This window comes from Lissotriton helveticus, chromosome 2_1, assembly GCF_964261635.1.
Source record: "Lissotriton helveticus chromosome 2_1, aLisHel1.1, whole genome shotgun sequence".
NCBI lineage: Eukaryota > Metazoa > Chordata > Amphibia > Caudata > Salamandridae > Lissotriton > Lissotriton helveticus.
In genome coordinates this window covers 798,027,588-798,040,386 of record NC_136059.1, presented here as the reverse complement: position 1 = coordinate 798,040,386, position 12,799 = coordinate 798,027,588, and positions in this window count along the sequence as shown.

Sequence of the window (12,799 nt, the reverse complement as noted above, 5' to 3'; positions counted from 1 at the left end):
CCCAGCTGACCTTAAATCTTATTTGTTTAAAATAGCTTGGCTCTAATACCCGTGATAAAACACCCTTGGTAGCGTCCCCAGGGCTATGTTATATATAGATGGCCTGATACATAGAAGAACATCAGCCCTGTCAGCCAACAATGGTGAGCCAAAGTGTTGTAACATGGCAGACCAATAATACTATAGGAAATTAGAGACAGCCCAACCTCCATGTTCCCCTGGAAGACAAGTCCATTTCGCCGCTCTTCTTACCCAGCGATAGCCCCAAAGGAACCGCTGACAAATTTGCACAGCGCTAGCAAGCGTTATCTGTGGTATTACCAGAGGAATTGTCCTAAAATGGTATAAGAACTTTGGAAGGATTAGCATTTTCAGGACATCACACTGACCAAACAGTGATAGGTGCAGGTGATCTAACCTCTCCAACTTAGTGTTAAGAGAGTCAACAGCCGGGAGAAGATTCAAGTCTAGAATTTTAGTAACTGCAGAGGAGATTTGAACCCCAAGGTATGTTGCTTCCGTTACCACAGATACATCAGAGGGGGGGCATGCTTTCCGACTGAATGACCTGGGTTTTTGTGATATTCAACGTATATCCAGAAAGCGCGCCAAACCGTGCAGCCAGCATCTCTAAGGCAGGAAAGGAAGATCCAACATCGCTGGTTAGAACCACGATGTCATCGGCATATGCCAGTGTCTTATATTCTACCGCCTGAACCCTAATTGGACAGATATCTTCGCTCCCATCAATTATACTGAGAAAAGGCTCAATATACAGAGCAAAGAGCAGGGGCATCATTGTCTGGTTCCCCTGCTGATGTTAAAGCACCCTGACACTTGCCCTGAAATACGAATCGTAGCGACTGGAGAAATATATAAGACTTAAGAGCCTGAATGAAATCAGTGCCAAATCCCTTCCAGCGCAGCACAGACCATAGGAACCCCCAGGTGACGCTGTTGAACGCCTTCTCGGAAATGGTCAGCTGTATCCCTGCCCGGGATAAACCCGTGCTAACGGAGTGAGACCAGAGGGACAATAACCTGAGCAAGTCTGATAGATAAGATCCTAGAATATATTTTACTATCAGCATTGATAAGTGATATTGGCCGGTAGGAAGAGGGGTTTAACTCAGATTTATCTTTCTTTTTGAATAATACCATCGTAGTTTGACGCCAGGAATCAGGGATAACACCACCCTGTGCAGCCCTAAACACTGATAACATATCCTGGCTTACCAAAGCAGAAAAAGACGTATAAAATTCTAAAGGGATAGAGTCCGGGCCAGCAGCCTTACCATTGGTCAGTGATTTATTTAATTGCCACTTCGGCCTCCTCCCAAGTGATAGGAGCAGAGAGTAGCTCATTCTGATCTGATGTAATCTTCTGGGTATCAAGGGTCTGCAGAAAATCATCCACAAGATTCTGACTTTGGGTGACACCCAATTCCTCGGCATATAGTGAAGTATAGAATTTCTTGAAAATGTCCAGTATCCTGAATACAGCCCAGCTGGTTCGAGACTCGAACAATCCGATTTGCCACACTCTTTTGTTGCAGCCTTTTAGCGAGGATCTTGCCCAACTTCATACATCAATGAGCAAAATTGCACATATTTAGCAGCTAAATCCAGGCCAAAGAACTCCAACATTTTGGATTTTAATATGGCAACCGCGCTATGACTTTGATTGGTCTCGCGGCTAAGCTGAACATTAGATACTAATTCCAGTTCTGCCACCTGTAACTCCTCCAACTGACTTTTAATCTGCGCCTGCATACTCTTCCAGCAATAGGCTGCAATACATTTTGTCTCACCGCGTAATGCAGCTTTAAAAGTGTCCCAAACGACACAGTCAGGGGCAGTTCCCCTATTGATGCTCATAAACTCCGTAATCCAGCGTTCCATATGATCCCGATATGATAGATCTAAGAGGAGCTTCCTCTCGAATGTCCAGGATCTATGATGTTTAATAGAGCGCTCCCAAGGACATTCCAACACTAATGCATTATGATCTGATAGAGTCCTTGGCAGAATATTGATGGTAGCCGCCCCTACAAACTGATCAGAAACAAAAACATAATCCAAACGAACCATTTTGTTATGAGGGGCAGAGTAATATGTATACCCATCCTTGTATTGATTATGACAGCGCCAGATATCAATCAGACCATGCTCTAAGATTAAAGTCTGAAGGGCCTTAAAAACCCGGGAATTCCTACCGGCATAGTTTCGGTCGTTCACTAGATTGAATTGACTGTACAGATTAATGTTAAAATCCCCACAGAAAATCATTGGGTGTGGTCAGGCTGCTAGTTTGATATTAAGACATTTAAAGACTTCAGGGTCGTCTAGATTAGGCCCATAAATTGAGCAGACAGATAAAGACTTATTGTTTATAACAATTTTCACAATCACCCATCTGCCCCCCTTATCCTCTTTAACTCTCTTACAGCGACCTACTCCTTTCTTGACCAAAATAACCACACCTCTGATCATGGATGTCTGGTGAGAACAAGCCATAAGGTCATACCCAGGCAGTTTTAAAGACTCACGCCTACCCCATGGTATGTGAGTCTCTTGCAAACATAATATGTCCACCTGCATTGTTTGAACGATCGTAGAGAGCAGCCCCCGCTTTTTCCAATTGTTTAGCCCACAGATGTTCCATGAGCTAAGTCGCAATCCATTCTGCCCCATTCATTAAAGAGTTTAGATCCTGCTCTCCACTGACATAAGATATATTTTTTAATCTTCATATTAATCATCATAATTATCGGAAAAATAGCAAAAGGAAAACTGTTACCAATGCAGCCAACAGCACCACCACAAATCGAACTTACAACCAAAAAATAAACAACACATCCCCCACCACCACACCCTGGACCCACCCCGAACCCCCCCCCCGATCCTGACCCATCCCCCTCACCCCTCTTATGTGGCAGCAGGACCGGAGTCCTTGCGATGGTTTAGGTTGGTACCCCCCACTCTCCCCTGGATCCTCCCCCCAACTGCACCGTCTGAGGGCATGCACTGATCACTAAGCAAAAGAGAAGCCAAATGCAAGAGAGAAAACAAGAACAATCAGATCAGCCCTCAGTATGATACAATGAATAGCCCTGACCCTAATACACAACAAAATACCACAATGTTAATTAAATAGAGTCCAAAAACTCCTTTGCCTGAATCTCAAAGACAAAATACTTGGTTTGGGCCTGAAAGATTACTTTAAGCTTAGCTTGGCCTGAAATGGGGTGATAAGCTGGCAAAGCTGCCATCTTCGCTCAACCGTCCCTGACAAAAATATGGTCAAGAATTCGCAGCCCTTCCCCACCCCCCTCCTATCCGGTCTGGCAAGATCGTAGATTTTCTCCTGGGCCAAAACATTATTTAAACATATAAGGATTGCTCGTGGCTTAGCGCCAGAAGATCCAGAGGTCTGTCTTTTCTTGAACGGGAACCGATGTGCCCGCTGTATTTCCAAATGCCAGTCCCATTGCGTGACCTCCGGAAAAGCTTTGGTAAATAGTTCCACAATGAACTGTCTGACATCTTGGCCTTCCTTGCCTTCATCAATTCCTAGGATCCTCATGTTATTTCTTCTAGCCCTGTTTTCTAAGTCGGGTATCTTACATAGAATATCCTCCCCCTGATCTTTAATTACATTCGCCAATCCCTTCTTTACAGCCATCGCATCTTCCAAGGTAGAAATGCGCTCCTCAGCCTCGAAAATCCTGGCAGCAAAGTCCAAAAAGGTTTTAGCAACTCTGCAAATTGGATTTTGCATCCTGCGGCAGGCCCCCAGCGTGCGTGTGCTCTCCTGTCGTGTCTCCTCACAGTGGGCCATGATGGTTTGATAGATGATAGATAAAGTCATTTCCCCTGGAGGCTCTGATGGGGCACCTATGCCGCTCCCTGTAGCAGTAATAAATTCATTTGCATTACCTGAGCCAAGCTGACCTGACATTAGTGGAAAGGAGCCAGGATCTCTGCTCAATGTTATCGGGCCATAGTCTTTGGGCTTCCTGACTTTGCGAACTGTGCTAGCGCCACCCAATGCAGCCTCATCTTCCCACGCCTCGCTCAGTCGCCAGTCCCCAGATTCACTATCATAGTCGGACCATTCTTGCTCTGCTCCTCATCCGCTGACGAGACAGAATGATCCGACAGAGAGTAGAACTTCTCCGTGCCTTCAGTTCCTCAGACTCCTTTGAATCAGCAATAATTTCTGAGGGAGGATCGACATAGACAGCTCGAGATTTGTCTTTAGCTTCCACAACGATATGGGGGGAGTTTGAGCATTTGATTGAACTACTGATCCCAGAATGCATTGTTCAGAGGAACGACCACCAGAATACCTTTCATTGCTCCTTATCGTCGACAAAGATACCTCATTCCCCCACACCTGCGCCTCATTGTCAATCGCGGAGTCCCCAGGCAAACTTGGAAGACTCGGCAAGCCAGTTGAGGCAATTACCAATAGAGCGGGGTAAATTCTTGGGTCCAAAGGAGTAGTCACAGTGCTACTGACCACGACGTAGCTGGGAGCTGACGCGGATAATGAGCGTGCAGGCACTTCCTCCCCCTCCTTCACAACAGTGCTTTATCGTTTCGGTGGATTTCTCAGTTCCTCCCCCCCTACGCCACCGCTGACATCAGCAGGCACTTTCCCTTTCAGAGACCGCTGTCGAAACAACTCAGGAAGAGTCCGCTTGCCCTTTGTAGAAGCCAAAGACACTGAGTGCGGCATGCCGACGGACACTGCAACCTCCTCCGAACTCCCGCTGACAGCAGATGGCTCCTTCCCATCAGAATCACCGGAACTGATAATGTGCATAGCGGGTCTTCACTGCTGCTGAGGCATTCTTGGAGACCGTCTTCAGGGCCATACCGGCAATGGTGAGAGAGCCGTACGAAAAGTCCACCCACATGAAAGAGCAGGAGCTGAAGGCAGAGCATACCCAGGCCCAAAGCATCTTAGCGGTGAGTCTCTCATGTAGGTGACCGAGTCTGTTAATCATATCAGTAAGGCACATGAAGCTGTATCTGGGTGACAAAAACAGAGCAGCGTGTAGCATTCATTCCCTCAAATCGGCAGAAAAACCGTCTCCGAGGTAAGGTGAGGGTCGAGGCAACAACGATAGGGGTGGAATTCACCAGGGGAGCCCTGAGAAAAGCCTACTCAGCCGGGCGAGTGGCCGCCATCTTGACCTCGTCACTGACCATGTCATGAGTGATGTAATATGTGTGCGAGTTATAGTTAGCTGAACTAACTATAACGGGGACATTTCTATGGTTTTGTACAAGTGAAATGTCCAACTAACTATAACTCCCCTGAAACCTATGTTTTTTTCAATGAATATATATTCGATCTGATTTATTCAATCTGAATAAAGCGTGTTTCCTGCCCTGAAAACCCCCTGGGCCTCTGATCTCTTCTTTGAAATATGTCTCGTCATGTATACTGCGTTTGCCAGAGGTGCAGCACAGATGGCCCTGCAGCACCAAGTGACCCGGATTCAAGCTGGCACCACGCTGTTCTCAGCGCTTTTGTGATCGAGGAATCGATATAATCCAGAGTCCGCCAAGAACCACGGGCCGGCATGGGCAGACAGAGGTATTTATTCTCGATGGGGCGTGCGGTCTCCATTTGACTGCCCCTGCTCAAATGCGGACCTGTGAGGACTGGCTGCGGCAGTATAAGGGTACTCAGTGCAGAAACCGTGGTTTCCTTTTGATCTATGATCCCTCCACTACTCACCTGCGGCTAGCACCGACCCACTGTTCTTTCCTACTCCCCCACTCCACCAACTCAGCAACGCCAGCACAGTGCTTGCTGGGATTTGAAGTTCAAGGCATTCATCGTGAACATTGACAGGTGTGCTGACTGCATCTGGGGGAGGGGATTCAGGTGCTAGCAAGTATTTTACACAGGACTGAGGCAATTGGAGAAGGGCTCATCACAGTGCAGGGCGCTGACGATGGCAACCAAGCCGAAATGCATTCGCCGCCACTGGGATAATCTGAATAAAGTGTGTTTCCTGCCCTGAAAACTCCCTTGGCCTCTGATCTCTTCTTTGAAGGATGTCTCGTCATGTATACTGCGTTTGCCAGAGGCGCAGCACAGATGGCCCTGCGGCACCAAGTGACCCAGATTCAAGCTGGCACCACGCTGTTCTCAGCGCTTTTGTGATCGAGGAATCAATATAATCCAGAGTCCGCCAAGAACCACGGGCCGGCATGGGCAGACAGAGGTATTTATTCTCGATGGGGCGTGCGGTCTCCATTTGACTGCCCCTGCTCAAATGCGGACCTGTGAGGACTGGCTGCAGCAGTATAAGGGGACTCAGTGCAGAAACCGTGGTTTCCTTTTGATCTATGATCCCTCCACTACTCACCTGCGGCTAGCACCGACCCACTGTTCTTTCCTACTCCCCCACACCACCAACTCAGCAATGCCAGCACAGTGCTTGCTGGGATTTGAAGTTCAAGGCATTCATCGTGAACATTCACAGGTGTGCTGACTGCATCTGGGGGAGGGGATTCAGGTGCTAGCAAATATTTTACACAGGACGGAGGCAATTGGAGAAGGGCTCATCACAGTGCAGGGCGCTGACGAAGGCAACCAAGCCCAAATGCATTCGCCGCCACTGGGACAATCTGAATAAAGCGTGTTTCCTGCCCTGAAAACCCCCTTGGCCTCTGATCTCTTCTTTGAAGGATGTCTCGTCATATATATATATATATATTTATTTATATATATATATATATATACATATATATACACATTAATATATATTACCTACTGGCGGTCGCCAGTAGGTATATATAGTTAGGATTTTTTCTCTATGGGATTTTTGAAAATTCTATGTCTAATAACTTTGGCGTTTGTGGACGGAATTGGCTGAAATTTTCAGGAAAATTGAACATTTTGTTTCTGAGCAGCCCCTGGAAATTTGGGGGGGATTCCTCAAGGGGGGGCTGAGAAAAAAGGGGGGTCCCAAAACACGTTTTTCCCATGTTAATTTCCATAGGGCGGTTGGCCTCACTTTTAGCCCGAACGGCTGAATGGATTTGCACGAAACTTGGCAAAATTGTAGGGACTATTAGCCCGATGTGCCTTTGCTAGGTCTCAATATATGTGCTCCAGTGGATTTTGAGAAATTAACGTTAAAAAAAATATATATATCTGTAAGCGCGCCCCGGTTAGTGCCCCGGTGCGCGTACCTGACGCGTAACGGAACTTCGCGAAGCGAAGCTGATTGGGTCTCCGGTGTCTGTCAACATTCTAAACAGTCCGGAGCGGCCGCCATCTTGTCTCTCGGTTGGATCGAGAGACAAGAGGAGGCCAAAACAAAGGGGGAAATTACCATAAGGGGGCATAGTAGATCCTCCCTGACCCCCTAGGTTTGATGTGGAGGCTTTAAAAGGGCCCCTTTTTGTTTTTTTTGCGTGGGGAGCGCCCGGTACGCGCACCGGGAAGCGGTCCGGGGAGCGTAATATGAGGAAAAAAGAATGATAGACTATGATAGACTTTTGAAATATTGTATGTTTATTGATTGTTCTTTTTGTTGTTTTTTTTAAATTTTTTATTTAAGTAGCAGTATTTATGATTATTAAATATAAATTTATTTTTGTGATTGTGCACAGTATACTATAAGTCTGACTTTACATTATAATCAATTTGGTACTAGTTTATGAATTACATATAAAAATGATTAAAGACTCGAATAATTTTTGATTATTAAATATACATTTATTTTTCTGATTCTTTTTCAAAATTTAATAGAACGTCTAAAATTTGACTGTCCGAAATGTCTTCTTTTTGACTAAACATAACTTCCAACATTTGACCGTCCTCATATTGAAGTAACAAATCCACAGATTCTGCACATTGTAGAAGTTCATGGTCCCGTGATTCATCCATGAATTCCAAGTCAATGGGTTCAATGATTTCCTCATTGTTCATCTCTAGGACAATTTCAAAGGAAACGTTCTCTTCTCCTTCCATTTTTGTGCTGAAATTTGCATAAAAAATAAATATATCAGTAGAGATAGGGCACTGTTGGGTTTAAGTTCAGACAGGTACTTGTGAGTTTATTACAGAGAAGTTATCTATGGGCACGGTATGGTTTCAGGCGTGAAGTAGTACTATTAAAAATTGCCTGTGAAAAAGCCTAAGTAAATTCATAATTATACCACAGAAACCTAAATCAATCCATAATTATAATAAACAAGCCTTTCTCAATGTCTAACTCTTACAGAGGGATAGTATAAAACTATCTGAAAATGTTTTCCCAAATTAATTTAAAATGCATAACATAGTTCTCCTGTCAAATTTATAAAATAACATCTTACCTTTTAAGTTGTTAGTGAAAATGCTCTTGCAATCTACTTCAGGAAGTAGTAGTCAAAATGGCTGTGTTTCTCTCTCTTTCTTTATATATATTCAGGTACATAACCAATCAAATGTCAGGTAAAAAAAGAAGAAAATGAAAGTAACATTTTAATTGGTTGTCAATTTCAACAGTTCAGATGTGTTTTGTGAAGTAATTTACCTCAGGGTGTTTAGAGAGGTCTACAGGCTAAATGGCTAAATGGAATTCCAATCAAATTTGTGAAAATGGTAGGGATTGGTATGTAGTATGAGCTAATCTATATTTGGTGAAAGTGTCTCCAGTCGTTTTTCTGTAAATTACTTTCCCACCTTTTTTAATCGAGCGCTTCCCGGTGAGCGCCCCGGTACGTGAACCGGCAGCGTTACGGGAGTCCTCCATTTTGTGTTTCGGTAGAATTGAGATACAAGATGGAGGGCAAATAATGTTCAGAATGGGTAGAAGGGGGCACGGTAGACGTATCCTGACCCCCTAGGTTTTCTGAGGGTGGCTCAGGAGGTCCATATGTGCGAAAAAAAACCATTTTTTTTAAATTTTCGCGCGGTTAGCGTCCGGTGCGCGTACCGGGTAGCGCTCCGGAAAGCGTCAATTGTGAAAATTAGTAAAAAAAAAGTTACATTTAAAATTTGTTTATGGTGATCATAGTTAGGGTAGCTCTGATAAGAGCTTTTGAGTCTGTGGTAGATTTAGGTACTTATAAGTAGGCCAATACATAGTCTTAAATTCAGGGTGAAAACTCTATTCCCCTCATCTGAGAAGTGAACTCCATCTCCTCTGTAGATATCTTGCATGTAGTAACACAAGTTATTGTTGTACATGGAGCCCATTCCATGGTCTCTCATGTAAGCTGAAACAGACTTATTTACATGCTTCCTCGATTTCTCAATTTGTGGACAAAATTGGTTCGACCACCTCCATTTCTGTCTTTGGCATATATTTGAATATACCAAGGCAGTTTGAGGAAAAAGTGCCATCAATTGGTCAAAGGTGTCCTTTAAAAGCATTTCCAGACCTACCCCAGTCAAAGTGCCCAAGTCATTTCCTCCACAGTGCACAATTAACAGGTCAGGTTTTGGCAAATGCAAAAAGGTTTTCACCAATGGTATCAATTGGTGACATTTTAATCCTCTGTGGCCAATCCACTTGATTTCCACATTTTGTAAATTGAGGTTAGGTAAATTTCTGTTATCAGCATACCTTTGAGCCCAGTAGATGTAACTATGTCCAACAATCCAGACAGAAAACATGGTGAGAGAAGGTTCTGCTGCAGTCAGATGAAGTGTGGCAATGAAATGGCAGTTGAAAAAATAAGAGTTTATAATGAAAAAAACTGTGGAGTTTCTGTGTTAATGAAGCAGTAGCAGTGATTGGTGGATTTTGATTGCTGAAAACAGAAAGTTAGGGTGCATGGATGAGTTCTTTGAAAGATGTAATTTGAATGGTCAAGAAAAAATCATTTTATGAAAGATTGCACTGGATATGCAGGTGTACTGAGAGTTCAGAGTTCAATTGAAACATTGTTGTGTGAACTTGCAAACATCAGAGTTCTTTCAGGAGGTGGTTGCTATGGAAAAAAAGGCAAAAAGGGCAGAGGGGGCAAGGGTGTTGATTTGAAAAAAGTGAGGGAAGAGTTTTGATTGGGTGACATGAGAGATATCTGTGATGAATTACAGCATTTCTGTGCCATTGTTGGTTGCAGCCTCTGGAGTGCATACCTTTTGCTCTGCTAAAGACAAATTGGTGTGTGTCTGAGACTGTTTTGAAACTCATAAAGTATTTGCTAAGGTGAGAAAAGATTCATTTAATTTAGATAGAGAATAGTATGCTTTAGGGAGAAAATTATGAAGAAAGTTGTGTATTTAAAATGTTGCTTTGTGTCAAGTGTTTTACAAATAGATTTTGTTTCTTTGAGTTACATAGCCATGTTAAAAGTGACGCAAAAATGGTGCAAGGGTCTTAAAAAAACGCTTTCATGTGTCTTAGGGCATTTTAAGTCACTTCCTCATGAACGTAGGTATATAATTGCTTTACATGATGTGTTTAAAAACGTTTTTGGAAATCAAGTAGGTTTCTTGATATGTATTGCTAGAGTTTCATAGGTTGCTTGGGGCAAATTTAGAAGGCCTTTGAGTCCCTCTGATATTTTTTTTCCCATTTTAATTTAAGAAATTTCCCCGTGGTGCAAGGTCCTTGTAAATACGCCCCCATGTGTGCTTGGCAAATTTCGATTTTGATTCTTTGAGTTACATAGCCATGTTAAAAGTGACGCAAAAATGGTGCAAGGGCCTTAAAAAAAACGCTTTCATGTGTCTTAGGGCATTTTAAGTCACTTCCCCATGAATGTAGGTATATAATTGCTTCACATGATGTGTTTAAAAAAGTTTTTTGAAATCAATTAGGTTTCTTGATATGTACTGCTAGAGTTTCATAGGTTGCTTGGGACATATTTACAAGGCCTTTGAGTCCCTTTGATGTTATTTTTCCCATTTTAATTTAAGACATTTCCCCGTGGTGCAAGGTCCTTGTAAATACGCCCCCATGTGTGCTTGGCAAATTTTGATTTTGATTCTTTGAGTTACATAGCCATGTTAAAAGTGACGCAAAAATAGTGCAAGGGCCTTAAAAAAACACTTTCATGTGTCTTAGGGCATTTTAAGTCACTTCCTCATGAACGTAGGTATATAATTGCTTTACATGATGTGTTTAAAAACGTTTTTTGAAATCAATTAGGTTTCTTGATATGTACTGCTAGAGTTTCATAAGTTGCTTGGGGCATATTTACAAGGCCTTTGAGTCCTTCTGATGTTATTTTCCCCATTTTAATTTAAGACTTTTCCCCGTGATGCAAGGTCCTTGTAAATATGCCCCCATGTGTGCTTGGCAAATGTAGATTTTGATTCTTTGAGTTACATAGCCATGTTAAAAGTGACGGAAAAATGGTGCAAGGGCCTTCAAAATACGGTTTCATGTGTCTTAGGGCATTTTAAGTCACTTCCCCATGAATGTAGTTGAATAACTGGTTTATTTGATGTGTTTAAAAACGTTTATTGAAGTCATTTAAGTTTCTTGATATGTACTGCTAGAGTTTCATAGGCTGCTTGGGGCATATTTACAAGGCCTTTGAGTCCCTTTGATGTTAATTTCCACATTTTAATTTAAGTCATTTCCCTGTGGTGCAAGGTCCTTGTAAATACGCCCCCATGTGTGCTTGGCTAATTTAAGTACTGATAGGGTGTGCTTCTACATAGGACCTGTGTTGTGTTTTCAAATTATGACCAGAAAAACTTTTTTTATAAAAAATAAACACTTTTCACATTTATGAGAAGGTCATATTGGTGTCTGCTTCTTTAATAAAATATTAAACTGAGAAATATTAAACTGAGGCTTCTGTAAGTGTCAAGGGAGGTGAGTAATGTACATTGCTCTGTGTATACAGTTCTCATCTTCTGCGTAATCTTGAATATGCTTGACTACATCTGCACAATGAGATAACTAAGCTGAGGAAACACAGGTGATGTGATTGTGAATTGAGGAAATATATTTGCACGTTTTTCAATTACATCACCTGTGTTTCCTAACATTACGATTCACATTGTGCAGATGAGGTTTAGGTCTGTCCACGAAGATAGAGGAGGTCTGGCCTTTGTTCAAGAGTGCAATGGACATGACTCACTTCATTGGTAGGCCTGCACATGTATTATCTCCTCTGTACTCTTCAATAGGCCTAAATTTCATCTGCAACCCTGAGTAGGCCTTACCTCAAACAAACTTCTGGATAGGCCACACCTTATCGTCATTTTGAATCTATCATTTAAAATGTAAGGGGCAGATTTATGATGACTGTGCGCCTCTTTTGCGCCGCCGTTGCGTCACTTTTGTGACGCAGCAGAAGTGCAAAAGATGCACCATGTTGCAAGATAGGCCTCACTTCATCTGCAACAAGATACCGTCAGTTTAAACTGTATACATTTAGGACTGTGTAGGGGGCATGGAGAAGATGAGCATAAGATGTGCTATGTTGCGACTTATTTACAACTTGATGCATGTAGGCAGATGTGTCATGCTGTAAAGTCCTGTGCCACATGAAACCTGCGTCAGGTTTCATGTGGGCGTTTTGTTGCAGGGTGGGCAGTCATTTGCATGAAAGCCGTGTAAAACTAACACTGTAAAATTAAGAAGATTTTACTGAGTCAGCTTTATGGCATTGCTGAATCAAATCCTTACGCCTGTTTGAAACAGGCATAAAGAGTGATGCACCATGCAATGTGTGGCTTGCCTCTGTGCATTGCAGTAGATATGTCGCGCTTATGACGTGATTCCTGCAATGGTGTCTGCTTCTTTAAATAAATATTAAACTGAGAAATATTAAACTGAGGCTTCTGTAAGTGTCAAGGGAGGTGAGTAATGTA